Consider the following 18,019-nt stretch of genomic DNA (forward strand, 5'->3'; position numbering starts at 1 on the left):
CATTGTTAAGTTAAAATTTGCTTAAGGGGGGGCCTCCCTGGTGGTGCAAGGGGTTAAAGCACTGCACTATGAAGCAAACTGCAGCCTCTGCAGCATGAGTTCGAGCCCCGGCCGGCCGGCCACTGAGCAACCCACATGGCGAAGCAGACCTCTCCTGTCTCGTCCACCGCTCCCCTTAGCACTGTACTTTGGTCCATCTGCCTGTTCTGTTCCCCACTCTGTCTCTGGTGAATTCCCTCACCCCTCGCATCTCTGGCCTGCACCCCAGCTCTTGTATGCCTGAATAAATAAATCTTTAAAAAGTAGGTAAATTACAGCATAAATATTGGATTCCAATTCCTTTTCTCAAAGGGGAAAGAATAATAACAGTAACGTTTAGGCCATTACAATTTCAACTTTCAATCTTAAGAGTTTTCTGAGGCATAGGCAGAACCATGGAAACAAAAATTATCTCATGTGCGTTAATTTCTTAAGATTAGTTAAAAACAGGAGGTAAGAGTTATGCCAATTTACACCCATGTAAAATTTCAACTTGGTCATTACCAAGGAAAAACAAAATCACATATAAAGACAACCAGAAGCTGGTTTTAAAATCCCAAAGAATTGCCAAGTAGCAGTTTTGAGATAACTCAGTGATGTAATTCTTTGGTAGGTTTAATTTCAAGGACACTTTTGTTTTGCAAATATAAATATTAAATACACATTCTTAGGGCCTCCCCGGTGGCGCAGCGGTTGAGCGCTGGGTTGCGAAGCTGCCCGCGGCCTCTGCGGCGCCGGTTCGATCCCCGGCTGCTCCCCGGCCACCGGAGGAGGGTCCCACATGGCGTGCAGACTTCTCCTGCCGCCCGCTGCTCCCCTCAGCTGTGTACTTCGGTCCTTCTGCCTGCTCTGCTCCCCGCTCTGGCTCTGGTGAATTCTCTCACCCTCCCGCGCTTCTGACTGTACCCAGTGCATGTATAAACAAAACAAACAAACCAGCAAACAAATAAATAAAGCATGCCTCTATAAAAAAAAAAAAAAAAAAAATATTAAATACACATTCTTAGAGTAAACTATAGTTTGAGTTTTAATAATTGTTTCAAGCACTGTTAATTTTTAAGGGATATCGAATCAATAACTTTTTAAAAAAGCAGTACTTGTAGAAAAACAAGCATGCACTTCATTAGCACAAGATTAAAGACTCAAATATGTTAACTCTAATAATAAGGAATACAGCATTTCAAAATTATGTCACAGCTTCTGAATTTCTCAGGAGAGGCAAAAGTTAAAAAATTATTTTAATAAATAGTGTTGTTAATTTCATTGTTTTGCATACTGACAAAGTTTTTGCTTTCTGCCAAAGGACAAATATATACAAAAGACCACTCTAAAGAGTCTGGTATAGGGCTTCCCCGGTGGCGCAGCGGTTGAGCGCTGGGTTGCGAAGCTGCCCGCGGCCTCTGCGGCGCCGAGTTCGATCCCCGGCTGCTCCCCGGCCACCAGAGGAGGGTCCCACATGGTGCGCAGACCTCTCCTGCCGCCCGCTGCTCCCCTCAGCAGTGTACTTCGGTCCTTCTGCCTGCTCTGCTCCCCGCTCTGGCCCTGGTGAATTCTCTCACCCTCCCGCGCTTCTGACTGTACCCAGTGCTTGTATAAACAAAACAAACAAATAAATAAATAAAACATGCCTCTATTAAAAAAAAAAAAAAATTAAAAAAAAAATAAAAAAATTAAAGAGTCTGGTATATTCATGTTAAATGACACATTATAGGCATATAAGATAAAAAAAAAAAGTTTACCTATATAAATTATGTTTGATGTTTAACGTACATTGGGAATATCTAATGCTTACAATTTTTATAAAAAATAATCACAAAAGGGCTTTCCCTGTTTTAAAAAGTACTGCAAAGAACATGCATACAGTTAAAAACCAGTATTTTACTTAAACACACATTTGGACACAAACCGTATGCTGGTTAAACTACATGTGATGTGAAGTTTTTTAAATGTATTTTTTAAAAGACTATGTGAACAAGGAATCAGTTATAACTAATCAAGACATTTAAGAATTCCTCTTTAAAATTATCTTCAGCATGTCTTTATAAGCTACACAAGACACTACTTTATAACCAAAGCTACCCTTTTTATCAAAAAAAAAAAAAACTATCATAAATCTTGGAAGAGTCAGGGTGGTAGAACGGAAAGAATAGAAGTTGTAGAATTAGTTGTATCTGGGTTGAAATTTTATCTGTAGAACTTACTAGATTTATACCTCTGGATATGATTAGCCTCAATTTCCTTGTCTGTAAAAATGAGACTACCACCATCTCAATGGGTATTTGGGAGGGTCAAATCACCACACGGAGTATAGCGGTTCAGGCTGATGGTAAAGCATCAACTCTGGAGTCCTTTCTCTACTTCCTTCTGCTCATTACCTGGGTGAGCCTGCACAAGTCACTTAATCTTTGTATACCTCAGTTTTCTCAAGCAAATTAGGATGATAATGACAACCAAACTCACAGTAAACCTTGAAGAATGAAGAAAATCTATATAAAGCCACTGGCACAATTTTTGGCACATGGAAATCACTCAAAATATTACAGATTACAAATGTAAAGCACTCAATACTGTGCATGACACACACACAAATGACTTATTAAATTTTAATTTTCCTAAACTGAGTTCTAAAGTCCATTTTACTTTTCTCTAAAATTCAAAACAACCCCAAAGACAAAGTTGTCATTAAGAATAAGAGACTATCTCAAAGACTCTAAGGATAATTACTAAAGTAATTCCCTTAAGGTCATTACACATATATATTTTTTATATATATGATATATCTATGAATACATATCATATATATTAAACGGCAGCAGCTCTGACATGAGTGCATAACTTGCCAAGTTGATGATGTTGAAGGAATTAATATTCATTGACTATATAAATACTAGAATAAAAAAAAATCAGTCATACTACTTTATAGGGTCATCTACTACACAAGTGGTCATAGATATTTCTAGGAATGAAATCACTCTCTAAAACTGAACTTTTCCTTTCCAGAATTAGAGGCTTTGACAAATAATTGCAACTAAATCTAAAAAATCGGAAAGTAAAAAACACAGATTGCTAAACAAACTCAAATTTAAAGTATAAGAGAGTAAAGATTTGTTGATTCCAAAAATATTACAGAAAAGACATATAGTCTCTATTCTATTTTAGTTGTCTGAAGTATATATACAATATCCTCGACTCCATGATTTTCAAGCACTGAATCAACAGAGCAATCAAAATGTAATGATATCACTAAAAATGAAAATGTAGACTCTCAAATGGAAAGAAAAATATGAAAAATATGTCAGACTGATCATTTACTAATTACAAGACAATGGGTAGGTTTTCCAACCTTTACCGTCTCTGTTTCTAAATCTACTTCATGAGCCTGTTAGAAGAATTAAATGAGATAATACTATGGAGATATACTTAACACATTACCTGCCAAATAGTAAGCCCTCAAAATCTTATCTAGTTAGCAATACTCTATCAAGAGGTAATAGCTCCTAAAAACACCACTTTGGGACTAAAAAAGAGTATGCTCAAAACAATGTAATCTGACAAAACTCCATTCATTAAAACTGATGCTAGATTTATACCAAAACAAAACAGTATACTAGAGAAGTATCTAAAATATGTAAAAACACTTTTATTACTTAACTTGCTTGGGCAAAAAATTCTGATCCCAGAAAAATGCCTTTTATTTAACATAACAATGAAGACCTTAAAAAGAAATTTTAAAATTGCTTTTAAATCAACTAGAAACACTAAAATTCCATTCTACTAGTTTTTAAAAATGGAATTTTAAAAGCAAAGCTTTTATTTTTCATTATTTACCACACACACACACACACACACACACACACACACACACACATATAAAGCTAGTTCGCTTACATTTCTTAGGAGGGTTAAGTATAAATAAACTCAATTGTTCAAAGACCAAACACACGCACAAATTGTTAGAAGTGCTATTGTAAAAGTACTATTCTGATAGCAGGAAAATACAACTAAGAGACAGGTATCATATCTCTCCAAAAGATGAAGGAGAAGCACCTTGGACTCAGATAATTGAAAAAAGTCACAGTGCCAGCCCTGAGTAATACCTTGCTCACACATTTCTTAAAGCAACATAATCTAATAAAAAACTAGTAAGAATCAGGGAAATCCTTATTCTCCCACTGACTCACTACTTGAGCACACACTACTCACTAAACAAATCATGTGATCTCTGAGTGTCAAGTTTTTCCTCAAAAAAATGAAAATCATACTGGTCACTTCTCTAAGAGGGAAATGAGTTTATAAATGAACTCAGGTCACCTTGAAATCAGACCAATTTAAAAATACAAAGAATAATTACAAATGACAACTGGTAAAAATAGGAAACACTTTACTTAAAAATATTTTTAATGGTATGAAATGCTATATAAAACCATAAATTACCAACAAAGTCATCTTGGTATGCTCAGAATATTAAAATAAACATCTCCTATTAAACAGTTAATTACCAGGCTCCTATAAAGTTCCTAGTCAGCAATTTTCTACACATTTTATAGCAAGTAAGTATGATGAACAGAAGTTACACGTCTCAAAAATGAATTATTTCCTCAGTCTTCCAATCACTACATGTAAAAATGAAATATTAGTTTAAAATTTCAAAATTACTTATAAATTATGCTTTTACTAGTAAGCAACGGGATGTGGAAAGTTAAAGATATTACATAAAACTCAAACTTTTTAGTTTTTATTTATGCTTGCTTTATTAATTTTCACATCTAAATTGGAGAGAGTAAAAAATACCACAATAGGATATGTCAAAATATAACACAGATGGGTTCAAATGTTGCTAAGGCAGTTTGATGGTGGCTTGGTATGAAAAAATTAAATATGAAATTAATTTAGGATGCTTTCGAAAATACATGTTTTTTAATTGGATAGTCCAGTTCCAAATAAAGAAAATTTCATGTTGAATTGGTATGGCTTTGATCATAATATTGTTTAAATTTAATAATGATCACTACACACAAACAAGGCTTACAACCAGACTGAAAACTTTCACTTTTATTCCCCAAAGAGGTCTCAAATAGACAATCTTTCTTCCAAATATAACTTTTTTCTTCCTAAAGGAGGACAATATTATAACGATCCCCATCACAGGTTCAAACTTTTAATAAATTATTGAACGACTTTCAAAAGTAAGCATCCTATGTAGCATCTCAAAGTACCATAAATAGTTAAGCATTTAATATTTGACATTCATTTTACTTTAAAACTGTTATCAAGTAACTATTAAAAGTTATAGGGAACTGTAGACTCAAGAGCAATAACAAACCATACTGTTGAAATTTCTTTTAGGTATGTCAGCAAACACTTCTCCAAATAATATAACTAGACTATAAAAATTGCTGTAACACTTACGATTATCTCCTTTCACTGATTAAAAAATAAAATGGAAATACAAGATTAACTACTAGTGACTATCTCAACCAATATCGAGAGGCAGAGTACTCTTCATAATCTCTAGGGAAAAACAAGTTATTCCATCCAACTAAATTATCAAAAATTTAAAGTTTGAGTTTAGGTTTTATCTGTGTTGTAGAATGTTTTCTCTTTGAAAAACCTGTTCAATTGGTCTGAACCAAGCCAAAAATAAATTTCAGGGCACTTTCAAGAAATGTTCATGCTATCTCAATGAAAGTTATCACACAAGTTTGTATTACTTAGAGATTACTAAACAGGCAGGATTGGGAAAATACCAATTCCCTTTAATTCCAAAGTCACAAGGAAAAAAATGAATCACGTAAACACATATCTAACACACTAATTCAAACGACTGTGTGAAAAAGCGCCCTTTAACTATAAAACTCTAAAAATAAGTTGCTTCTATTGAGGAAAACTAAGCAAGCAGAACTATTCTTTCCACTACCTTCAGTAGAAATGTGCTCATCCTTACACCTACCTCTCAGTATGTTATTTAAATAAAAGTTGCAAAGACAATCACAGGAACATATAAGGGTCTTTAAAACATTTATATTGGAAGCCCCCCCCCACCCCAAATCCTCTGCTTTCTTGAGTGAAATGTTCCTCCTCCTCTAACCCCCCTCAATATGCGCCCCCCCCCCCCCCCCCCCCCCCCCGCGCATGCCCCCACCCAGAGTAGGCTTGAGGCCCTGTAGCAAACAGTGTCTAACAGGAGCAGGCAGCACAAAGACAGGAATGGGAGATTAGTGGGAGGGAGGGAGGCCGGGATTGGGGCTCAGCAGGAGCTTCAGGCTTTTTAAAATTCAAACTGCTCCCTGACCAATACAAATCACGGACACGCTACTGACTACTACACGGATTTATAGCATTAAAAACATGCCTAGTACGTGACAGCTATATTAACTTCACTCTTTTAAACATTTATCCATACGTTTGGGGGAAATGTGAAGCCATTTATTTTAAGCAGAATGTTAAACTCAAAAATAACCTTCAGAAAACTTACTTATTTCACAACGACAATAATTTAATGAGACACAAAAAATTCGAACTCATGTAACACCCCCTAGTAAAAGAAGGGACTTTGTTGAGCGGTGTGGCTTCATTCTAACCAATGAAAGTTTTCCTTCAGTGCCTATGAGACAAAGTATCAAAACAGTCCAAGCCAGGTACAGCTATTTTTTTTTTTCTATCAATCTGTATGATTTGAGGACTTCTAAATTGGTGGCTTTCCCTTCTACCAACCCAGGTCACCCACGCCTCCAGAAGCAAGCTTTAAACTCCTAACTTATTCTTGGGCTAGAATTCGTTAACACAGAACTGATATTTTTCTCCAGCATTTACAAATACATTTGACCTATTAAAATGACACCTCTCTCATTACACAGTCAAACATCATGGGCACAAACAGCCAATGACAATCCTGGGACCTCGAGAAGATCTGCCCTGACATGAAAGGATGGCACCTTCTACATTTTTTTTTTTTAACCTCACAGAGATTTGAAACATAACTTCATTTCTCCCCTCGAAAAGAAAAAAATGGGTTTTCCCTGCATCTCTGCACAGTTCTCAGAACATTTCGAATTCTTTGTCGGCTTCTCCACCTTTAAATCAGGAAGTGCCTGAGTATTTCACGTAGAGTCGTTTAAAACTGTCCTTATATAACGAACCCAGAGATAAAGTGGCGGGGCCAACCTGTCAAGTACTTTCTCCTCGTCTGAATCAAAAAGTCCATGTGCGGCCCACACTGTCAAACCACCAAATAAACGCTCTTGGGGGGGGGGGTAAGAACTCGGGGGCTCGGGCAGCGTCTCCCACAGGGTGGTTTTCTAGATTAAATATTCATGTGGACGGTTTCATTCTTTAAAAAAAAAGAAAGAAAGAAAGAAAAAAAAAGAAAAAAAAAGAAAGAAAGAAAACGCGTCTTTCTTAACTTTCCAACACCCAAACAAGTTTCACCCAGGGAAAGAATCACCCCAGGATCCGCGTCTGAGTATTTACATTTGTCTCACTAACTGAAACTACTTCCTCCCTTCCTGGGGTCACAGGGGGAAGGAGGGGGGTTGTTTGTTTCACTGGGACGTTCCCCACTCCCGGACCGGGAAAGTTGTAAATATGGGGACGATCAGGGCACATTTGCTGTTAGTTGTATTGTTTCCGCCTCCTCCCGGGCTGCGGCTCCTCTCCCGGCGAGGCCTGTCACCGACCGGCCGCGGCTCCTCAGCCCGGAGCTCTCCTAATCCCCGAGCTCAAGTAGATTCCGCTGGCCCGCGGCCTGCACTCTCCGCCGGGCCTACGCCTCCCCGGCCGCCCGGCAGGAGCCCCGTCCCCGCCGCCGGAGCCGGCCGGGAGCGGGGAGAAGCCACCGCCACCCAGGGCGGCTGCCACCACCACAGAGGAGCGAACTCTAGACTCGCCCGCGGAGGCGACGCGGGGCCGCTAAGGAAACGGCGGGGAGGGGAGCGAGGAGGAGAGACGCTGAGGACCTGGCGCCGCCGCCGCCGCCGCCGCCGCCGCCGAAAGAAAGAGCAGGAATTTACCTGGGCGAATCGGCGTCTGGATCCAAGGGGAGGCCGAGGCCGCTGTGGCGAGAGACTATAATCCGGGCCGGGAGGGGGGTGGCTACGGCTCCTCTTCCGTCTCCTCAGTGCGGGGAACATGTAGAGCCGGGGGGAGACCAGCCGAGAAGACAAATCGCTGCTTCTTCTTCCTCCTCCTCCTCCTTCTCCCACATAGAAACACTCACAAACACCCGAGCGGGGCCCGAGCTACCGGGGGGGCATCGCCGCGGGCCCGGGAACCGATCCTCCAGTCGGCGGGGGCGTCCCTCCCTGCGGCTTGGTGGTGTCGGGTGAGTCGGTACCGACGGAGGGAGGGGGGGGAGGGCGGGGGGGGAAGGAGCCCTGTGTGTGTCTCTCTCTCGTTCCGTCTCTCCCTCTCAGAACAAAATGCCGACCGGAAGTGCAGCTGCAGGAATGACTCCCTCCGCCGGCGCCAAACACTAACAACCACCCCCTCTTCCCCACTCCACTTCCGCCACCGCCGCGGCCGCCGCCGCCGCCAGTTCGGCTCGCGTCCTCGGCTGCGCCGCACCCGGAGCCCGCGGCCCGGCCGGGCGGCCTTGAGGCCTGCTGCGGCCTTGAGGCCTGCTCCCGCGCCTCACGCCTCGGGCCTCAGGCCTCACGCCTCGGCGCGGCCGTGGATGTGGCCGGTCACGGTCGATGCTGCCGGAGCCGTTTCGCTGCGGCCCGGGCGGGCCCGCGCGCCCCGGGCTCGATTTTCCCGGAGGCCGCGGCGGCGGGGCCCGCGCTCGGCGGTGGGCGCGCGCTGGGGGCGCTTGGGCCTGGCCCGGCTCCGTAGGCCGCGCGCGCCGCCCGGCTCGTCGGCGGTGGCTTTAGGGAGCCGCGCTCGGGGCCGCCTCGTAGGGGACGCCGGCGACGCGACGGCGAAGGTGCTTTTTTTTTTTTTTTTTTGAATGGTGTCCCCGCAGCCGGGTGGATGGATGTACCGCACCCCCGTTTCTCCCGGCGGGAGGCTGGACGTCACGCCCGTCTCTGCATTATTTCTGCGGAGGGAGAACGCCACCCTGGGAGGCGACGAGGAGCCCCGGCCGGATTGGAGTGGAACCGTGTGTGTGACGCTTTTATTTCTGGAAAGATGCGCTTTTCGGGCCTGGCTGGCTGGCGGCGGAGTTCGGGGCGCTGCTCCGGCGGTCGGGACCGAGGCCTGTAGGCGACGCTGTGCCCGCGAGCGGCGGGCCCGGGAGCCGGGTCCGCGCCCCCCTGAGTGTGGGTGGAGCCGCGCCGAGCCGCGGGCCGGACCCCGGGCGACGGGTGGGCCTGGGGCCCGCAGATTTCAAACATCGTTTTCCTCGGTGCGTTTGAAGGAGCGAGGCCCCGGACGAGGCTGGAGTACAAATGGGATTCCGGGTCCCGCCCGTGCTTGTAGCCTCGCACTGTAACCCAGGAGATACCCTTATTGGCCCACGGTTCTCTGTTGCGCTTTCTTTGTAAATTAATAGAGGGCTGTGGGTGCTCTTGGTTAAAACGTGCCGTAGGTAAGCGAATTTTCCTCAGACGGGCTGCAGTGTGTGCTCTGGCTCATGGGTTTGGTGAAAGTGCACGTGAACGGTAGTGTTTGTGTCCGTGTCTGTGGCCCACGACGCTGCAAGTGAACGGGAACGTTTGCCTACAGGTTATTTGGGCTCCAAGATCTCTCGGGAGACTAAATCAATGTCACTCCGTTATTCTGGACTCTCAGGGTTTTGCATCTAGTTGACAGCCAAAGCCAAAGTCTTACGCGCCAAGGGCTGGGGCGGGGGGGAAGGCGGGGGTGTGGGGACGGCAGCTCTGGGATCCTAACCTCTGACGGGCTCTTTCCACAAATATCCACCGGCTACTCCCTCACCTTCAGGATTCTGCTCAAATGTCACCTCGGGCTTCCGCTGGCCACTCATTGAACTGCAAGTGGGGCTCTATCCCTACCCTGTATCCCACTGTGTCCGCCAGGTAGGGTACACTTCTTAAATGTTTATCTTACCAGTTTTCTCCCAGGAGAAGATAAGCTCCAGGAGGGCAAGAGGTTTTGTTTTGCTCCACTGTTTTGTATCGTGCCCAAAATAATACCCGACACAGAACTGTGTGTTCTACTTAATAGAATGTTATAACATTTGGTTAATGAATGAATGATGATTATGAGGACCTTGACCCTCGTGCTTCCCCCCACACACACACATACTAATTTCTGAACTCTATCCCTTAATTTTATATGTTACAGAGAACTTTGTCAAAGATGGTGAAAACAAAATCTAGGGGGAAATACAAATTTACTAGAGTTCTGGAAAAATAAAAAAGGCAGTACTTCTAGACATTTGGAAGTCCAGAAGCTCACAAAATAGTAATTACTTGTTTTTAGGTTTCTGTAAATGGACTTGGGGACACTGCTTAGTAGATCACATGATCATACTGGGCTAATCAACTTTGAAGTCTTCCTAAATCATAGAGTCAGCCTTCCATATCCTGGTTGCCCTCTTCCTTGCAAACTGCATGCTCTTTTCACTAAATTAAAGTGTCAGGATTTGGTTGGCTTAGTTTAAATCCAGCACTACTGGAAAAGTTCGGTCAGCAAGTATTTATTGGGCAAAAAGTGTGTGCCGGGCACAGTGATTCAAAAGGTGTTTCTGAGACCTGATATAAAGGACCACATATGGCTACTTTGGTTACTATTCAATTATGCTGTCAAGCAAAGCAAACGCTAGTGAGATTTATTTTTACAGTTTCCTTCTGAAGAAAAGATTCAGTGCAAGCTAAAGTCAGGCTTAATATGGATGTTTTAATCCACCCTTTAACTTGGTATGTACTTACATTTACTTAATTTTTGATAGCACTAGATATACTCATAAATTGATAATGATTTTTGAGAACTATGAAAGTGAGGATTTTATTTCCTAGTAGCTGGGAAAATTGGCCTTTTCGGTTAAAATATGTATACCAGTAAACAAAAAACTGCAATAAGCCTTGACTATGTTACTATGAATAATCATACTTTATGTATGGAATTTTGAACAAGGAAATAGAGTTTTGATAGGTAACTTATAAAAATATAACTAATTAGACATTGTTCAGTAAATCCAACAACTTTAAGTAATATACATATGACTTGGAACATGTTTTTCACTGTTTCAAGATACTAATAATTCCCATTTGCTTAAGGAAGCATAATTACACTATATAGTTTCTTAAATGTTACTGGTAAACTAATCATTTGAATGTCCAGATAATGAAAGTCTTGGCATTATATAGTTTTATATTGAAAACACTTTTTCCTAAAAGTTAATTTTAGCGCAAACATTAAATTTAAAATTTTTGATATTTTACTTTTCAAATTCTTCCTCATTTACTTATTAAGGACTTAAGCAGGTGCTGATTAACTTTATGGTGGTCTTCTAATACATCAGTGAATGAAAATAGACAAGGTCTCTACTTTTGAGGGTTTTAATTTATATGTATTTATACCAGTTTTTTCTGTCTTAATACTAAATTCACTGCATACCAAAATATTTATTAAATCAATGTTTTGCTTGCCTAAATTTAAGTATATAAGTTGAGATCTTTGTAAGAATATGTTAATCTAATTTTAGTGTTTTCTTGATTTCGTTACCTTGTTTCTTGAGGGTTTTTTATTTTCTTAGTAATTTCTTCAACACAGTCCATTTGTTTTGCTCTTCCATTTTAAAACCTTTGCAATTTAAAATGAGATGATTTATAGTGACCTTACCTTTCATTGTTAAATCCTTGATTTGTCAATTCTTAGTTTGTAGGTACCAAAAGAAACATTTAAGGTGACCTAATATTGCCCCCTTGCTTTAAGTACTGAGTAGCACTGCTCATTTTATTTGCCAGGCATATTCCTGGATAGTCCCATATGTATTCTTGATCAATAAATTGCAGAAGATTTAATCAAATATTTAAAAATGGATTTTAAGTATTTTTTTTTTTATAGAGGCATGTTTTATTTATTTATTTATTTTACTTGTTTGTTTGTTTGTTTTTGTTTATACATGCACTGGGTACAGTCAGAAGCGTGGGAGGGTGAGAGAATTCACCAGAGCCAGAGTGGGGAGCAGAGCAGGCAGAAGGACTGAAGTACACTGCTGAGGGGAGCAGCGGGCGGCAGGAGAGGTCTGCGCACCATGTGGGATCCTCCTCCGGTGGCCGAGGAGCAGCCGGGGATCGAACCGGCGCCGCAGAGGCCGCGGGCAGCTTCGCAACCCAGCGCTCAACCGCTGCGCCACCGGGGAGGCCCAGATTTTAAGTATTAATTATTGAATGTCATCAGCAAAAATTGGTACAGCTGACAAATTATCATTTTTATTGAATAATATTTTCAATGAAATGAACAATTTTAGAACAATCATTTTCTCATTTCATGTCTATCAGTTCTATCCTATGTTAGTGATAAAATCTTTTTAGGAAATAATGTTTTCAATATAAAAAAAGTAAAGGTTATATAATATATATATAGTAGATTATTTCAAACGCTACCAAAAAATCCACATATAACTAAATTAGGATAATTTTTATCTAAAGAAATTTTGATAAAAAGTTATAAATGTTGATTTGACAGTGAACTACAAAATTTTTAAATTAATCTGTAAATATGTTCCTATTTTAAGTCTTCAAAGCAAATACTTTAATCAGATTTCTGATGGTATTTTTGAAGGTTATCCATTTTTGCCATGAAGATAGAAATTAATGGTTTTGCCCCTGAATTACCTGTCTTCATGGCCTTTAAGAACAAACTTTGGCCTTTCCTTAATCCTCACTTCTAGTTAGGATTTTATTTAAACTCATAGATTTTATTTTCCACGCCATTCTTTTATAATCCTATCACTTTCCTATGTTGTTATTTGCATTTTTTGTGTATCTATAACTTATGTTCTTAAACCAAAGCAATCATTTATGTGTTAGACTACAGTTGTACAGCGTAGGGCCCTCAAAAGTGCATTTCTAAAATATTTCAATATAAAATTATTTAGGCTCATTAAATCTTCATGAAAGCCTAATCTTAATGGAACCTACACATATGCTGAATGTGAATCATAATTAATCTATATATGTATTTTAGTACTAACCTGGAACAATATCAATTAAAAATTATTTTATCAATGAAGAAAAAATACAAAATCCACTGAAAACTTAAAATTTAAAGTAGGTATTAAGAGAGTGCTTATGATGCTCATTTTAAAGTATCTCCTCTAGATCAGTGTTTGTAACTCGGTTATGTACCATTGTGGGTGATGAAATTTAGTAGGTTGTAACTAGCATTTTTTATTTAAAATACAGAAAATAGAAATACAGAAGCTCTAAGAATATAACTCACATGGTAAAGTCTATTTTTAATAAACATTCCATTTATTTTCAGTTTACAAGAAATGTTTCTTCTCCCCCTTCCTTGGAAAATGGAAAAAGAAAAAAACTAGACATTTTGGATTGCCTATGAAGTAGGAAATTTGAGAGAGATTTTATATTCAGAAAAGTGATCTTAAGGTAAAGCACTGGTAATAAACTATGTAGAAATCTCTTACATGGTTCAAGTGATGAGAAGGAATTATTTTCCTGGAGGAGCAAAATTTGGCGTGTTTAGGTTTATTGCTATTGTCCTATTTGTGTAGCATATCTTTTAGTGTATTTGCTGCTGAAGCGAGCACTGTAAGCATATCTTAATGCTGAATGACCGATACAACAAAATAATAAATATGAGGTAAAAGATATATTTGTTTTTGCCTATTTCTTCCACTGTTTCTTCAATCTTGAAATAAGTGTTTATTAACCAGTTATAGGAATGCTAAGCAAACTATTACCTTCACAAAATAATTATAACAAGAAGTTATTCCCTGAAAATGGAATTTTTCCCTCTCTAAAATAACAAACTTTCAATGAGGTTTTTCTAGCAAAAGTAATTAATAATTAAGGTCACTTAATTATTAATAGCTAACTTTCATTTGCCATCCAACTCATTCTATATAGTTAAATAGATGTACTTTAAAAATTATATGCAGAATTTTAAAGGTGGTAGGAAGACAGAATTGTGTATAAGAATTTAAAAGGGAGTTAACATACTGTGTAAATGGGATGAAAAAGAACTACCAAACAGAAAATAAGTATATTTTATGTTTTAATAAAACTTAGACATGGCAGAAAATGCAAGCATTTCATTACGGTTTCATCTTTGGTATAGATTTCAGTACTGTAATACAGTATTGTAATACAGAAAGCCTGTTTAAGAGCATGAATTAAAGTTTTCAAACATCTGATGCCAGTTCCCTTTCAACTGTAGACACTTAAGGCTCCGGTTGGTTAAATCTTAGCTAAATACAAAATTTCCTAGAGAGCAAAAAAAAGAATCGCTAGCTTAGTTACTGAAACAAAGTTTATTCACCCCAAACTTTTCACCATTGCAGTACATATACTATCAAACTAAGAAAGGAATTCTATTACTATCCAGCAGAGGGAGCTAAGTGAGTCCTGAAGGTAGAAGTACAAAGGAAGTCCATGACTTCCTGTTTTGAGATGACTGTTGTGGCAGCTGTTTTCTTTCTGAGATTAGTCTACCAAAAAACCAAATAAAATGATAGAAAAGTTGCCCATGTATCAGATGTGAATAGGGTGACAATTTTAACTGTCAAAATTACCTTGCAAGAAGCAAACTGTTAGAGAATATGTCTGCTCAAATTAAGGACAATCTAGGGAAGATTATATAGCATAAAAGAATTCTTTTAAAACCATTAAAAATTAATGGTTTAAAAATTAAATAAGTAAAATATGCAGAGTAAGATTTTCTTTCTACTACAGGTGGTGAAACACATGTGGCTCAGAAGAAAGCAATAATTAGCTTATCAACCTTTAAGCAGATGAAATTCAAGTAGCACTATAAAAGTGAAAATGTCTCAATCTTATAACCTAAGATGGAAGATCAAATAAAACAGTACCTTAGGACTATGGTTAATACTATCCAGGTGTAATTGAAACATTTCTTAATTACATTTTTATTTAAAATAGGCTCTGATAGACACATTTAAGATTTTAAAGTTGGTGCAAATAAGTAAAATAAACTTACATAAAATTTACATGCACTTTGACAACCTAAGAGACAAGGGATACAATTTTGATAAAAATTATTTTAGTGAAGTAATATGATAAGGTGCTTTTTTTTTCCACTTAAAAATAAATAATAGAAAATATTCAGCTATAGGGGCCTCCCTGGTGGTGCAGGGGTAAAATCTCCGCACTATCAAGCTATCACTGGCCAGGGAGCTAATGTTACCACATGGTGCAGCAGACCTCCCTTGTCTGGCCTACTGTTCCCCTCAGCAGTGTATCTCAGTAGATCTGCCTGTTCTGCTCCCCACTCGTGAATCCTCTCAACCCCCGCCCCGGCACCTCAGTCCTGTGCCCCTGTACCCCAGTTTTTGTTATGCATAAATAAATAAATCTTTAAAAAAAGTTCTATCACAAGAAATAAAATTTGAATGTGTGGTGATGGATGTTAACTAGAGTTATTGTAGTGTTAATTTGCAACGTATACAAATACTAAATCATTATGTTGTACACAATCATTATGTTGTACTAAATCATTATGTAACTAATATGGTATATATCAATTATACCTCAATTTAAAAAAATAGATAATAAAATTATTACCACTACCCTTTATAAATAAAACAAAGTTTATCTGTTTTGTGAGAGACGTTTGGAAGAATTTAGTAGCTATATGATAACTATACTAATAATTACTATCTTCTAAGGTACATAAAATGCTTGATAGAGTGGTTACATATTGAGTGAATTAATGTTATATATTTACTATTGTTTGAAGTAAAACTGTAAAAGCTGAATCTTACCTAAATGAATCAAAAAATTTTAAAGGTGCAAACAGTTTTAATTAACTAATAAACTAAATTACATTAATTTAGCCACTTACTCATTGCAAGGTTTATGGAAACATACTATCTAAAGGCAAGGACAATGGATTTGGGCAAGTTTTAGCCAGGGGTACATTTACTCATGTTTATTCATTCCAGAATATGTTTCTTGAACACTTACTATCTTACATGGATCTTGTCTTCATTTAGAAGTAGACAAAATACTTAAATGTTGTTGAAATTTTTAATTTCATCAGTGTTACGTGACCAGTCTTAAGAATTCAATCTGCAACCCACTGGATCCTAGGAGATGGAACTTAGAAGCAAAAAATTTAATATCAACTACTAGAAGGTAGATTGTAAACATCTATAGGTCTGTTCTTTTATAATGTTAGATTCTATGTTATAGTATAGTGATATTATTTACTGGCATCTGGTGTTAAATCACTAATCGTGGCAATGATAGCCAAACGTAATATTCATTTGGTATCAGTCCTAGTAACATTTAATGCCAAAAAAGCAATGCAACCAAAAAAGCAATACTACTTCTGAACTATGTGCTAATTTTACACACAAGTTGTAATACAAGAGTGAATATGCACTGTTAGAATTGTATAAACAGCTTGATCTTTGTAATTGTATTTTTATTTAATGTTTGTATCCATGGAAAAATACTATATTTCAAATTTCATTAATAAAACGGTGATAACTTTGCTATGAGCCACTTATGGATAAGATGAAAAATGGGTTAATCATATCAAAGTCCAATAAAAACTGTTAATGTCACCAAAGTCACCATTTCAGAATCTAAAATGTCTAGTAGATATTTTTCTGTTTTATCTAGCTTTTAATAATCTTAGTCTCTGGCAGTAATAATGGTCCCAAAACCAAAGAGGGAGAGAAAATAGCTCCTATCTTGTCTTATTCCAGAGCAGGGAATGATGACAGAGTAGGAAATGCACCAAGAAATTATCTTCTAGTGAACAAAAATCAAGAGGTTTGAATAAAGAATTTAGCTCTCTCTAAAAAAAAATTTTTAAAAATTTAGTTTGGTATTATACATGAATACTATTTTTGACACTGCTCTTCAAACAGTTGAAATATTTTATTTTCTCTTTGGAAAAACAGCACCAAAATTCAAATTAATAGTCATGTTTCTAATTTGTGAGTTTCTTTCTGTCTCATTATTTAATTCTGTACCTCTTTTAAAGTACCTCTGATGTAAATTTCTTGGTTCTGCTTTCTTCCTGATTCTATCACCAACATTCATTAGTTTTCTCTAATATATTCAGTTGATTCCTCATGATCATATCCTGGAAATTATATAACATTCGATTGAGTTAAGGGGAAGTACCTTACATTATGAAGTTAGAAGGATTATAGTAGTATTGACAATACTTCATATATGCAGAAGTATTTTTAAGTTGAAGAACTTGTACATTTTAACAGGCTTTCTGTAAAAGTTATTATCATTTATGCTGGAGCTTAGAACTGATAATGACTTAATGATTCATCTTATGCTTACATTTAAATCTGTTGGGCTTTAATTCTACCTATGTTTCCATAAAAACATAATGAAATCTGGTTCTTTAATAAATGCTCACCAGAAGACTGGTTTGAAACTATTCTGACTGATACTATTTTCAATATGATGAGTTCTGAGTCTCAAATTTGCCATATTTTTAGTAGTAGTATTGTATTCTAAGACGGTCATAAGACAATATGCTTCTTAGAGAAAATTTGAATTTGCATGTCTAGAGTAGGGAAATAAATTGTTCTTGTGAATGTACAGTATTTTCATCATTGTAAACTATAACTCCTTTGTTCAACAAGCAAGCACATGCCTAGCACCTATGTATTTGAAACAGTGAAAACAAAAGGGTAAGTTTGTCTCTATTCTCATGTAACTCACAGCCCAGAGGAAGACTAAAGCACTAATTGAACTCCCAGTTCAAAAGGTAGAATAGGCAGTTGAAAATACGTTTTTTAAAACAGTGAGATAAATGATGGTGACTTGTACCAAAAGTGCTATGAGAGTACCAAAGATATGTATGTTTTGAGAAAACCTTCACAGGAAAGTTGGAATTT

The 18,019-nt window shown here is 38.3% G+C and overlaps 1 protein-coding gene across 1 annotated transcript in view; it reads right to left on the reverse strand.

The window, feature by feature from the left end:
* NIPBL (NIPBL cohesin loading factor) overlaps window positions 1-8,520 on the reverse strand; it is a 170,763-nt gene extending 162,243 nt beyond the window's left edge. The window contains exon 1 of the mRNA XM_037529284.2: window positions 8,049-8,520. The gene's annotated coding sequence lies outside the window, so the exon portion shown is untranslated. The remainder of the gene's footprint in view (window positions 1-8,048) is intronic.
* Window positions 8,521-18,019: the final 9,499 nt, after the last annotated feature.

Source organism: Talpa occidentalis, unplaced genomic scaffold (assembly GCF_014898055.3).
Source record: "Talpa occidentalis isolate TD23 unplaced genomic scaffold, MPIMG_talOcc4v2.1 talOcc4.6, whole genome shotgun sequence".
NCBI lineage: Eukaryota > Metazoa > Chordata > Mammalia > Eulipotyphla > Talpidae > Talpa > Talpa occidentalis.